Genomic DNA, 870 nt, shown 5'->3' on the forward strand with positions numbered 1-870 from the left:
GGGGTTTTTCTTTACCATGGAAAGGATCATACGATCATCCACCACTGTTGTCTTCCGTGGACATCCAGGCCTTTTTTGTGTTGCAGAGCTCACCAGTGCGTTCTTTTTTTCTCAGAATGTACCAAACTGTTGATTTGGCCACTCCTATTGTTCCTGCTATCTCTCTGATGGATTTTCTTTTCTTTTTTTTGCAGCCTAAGGATGCCCTGTTTCACTTGCATTGAGAGCTCCTTTGACCGCATGTTGTGGGTTCACAGCAACAGCTTCCAAATATGAATGCCACACCTGGAATCAACTCCAGACCTTTTACCTGCTTAATTGATGATGAAATATGGAAGGAATAGCCCACACCTGTCCATGAAACAGCTTTTGAGTCAATTGTCCAATTACTTTTGGTCCCTTGAAAAAGAGGGGGCTACATATTAAAGAGATGTAATTCCTAAACCCTTTCTCCAATTTGGATGTGAATACCCTCAAATTAAAGCTGATCGACTGCACTTTAAGCACATATTCATTATTTAACTGTAACTTGAATACATTTTGGTACACAGCCGAAATAACAAAACTTGTATCAGTGTCCAATTATTTCCAGACTTAACTGTGTATGACCTTTCTCTGACCAATGACAGCCCAACAACCAATCCCAAACAGCCTGTAGCCACCCAATCACAGTGCAGCACATTTCCTGCATGTGACTTGAGCCACAATAAAGTTTTGCTGGTGTGCTGCACTGATTTTTTTTTTGCTGCGCTATATACAGGGAGAGAGGTGAGAAGGGGGGCAGGGAGAGAGGTGAGAAGGGGGGAGAGAGGTGAGAAGGGGGGGGAGAGAGGTGAGAAGGGGGGAGGGAGAGAGGTGAGAAGGGGGGCA

This window comes from Ascaphus truei, chromosome 5 (assembly GCF_040206685.1).
Source record: "Ascaphus truei isolate aAscTru1 chromosome 5, aAscTru1.hap1, whole genome shotgun sequence".
NCBI lineage: Eukaryota > Metazoa > Chordata > Amphibia > Anura > Ascaphidae > Ascaphus > Ascaphus truei.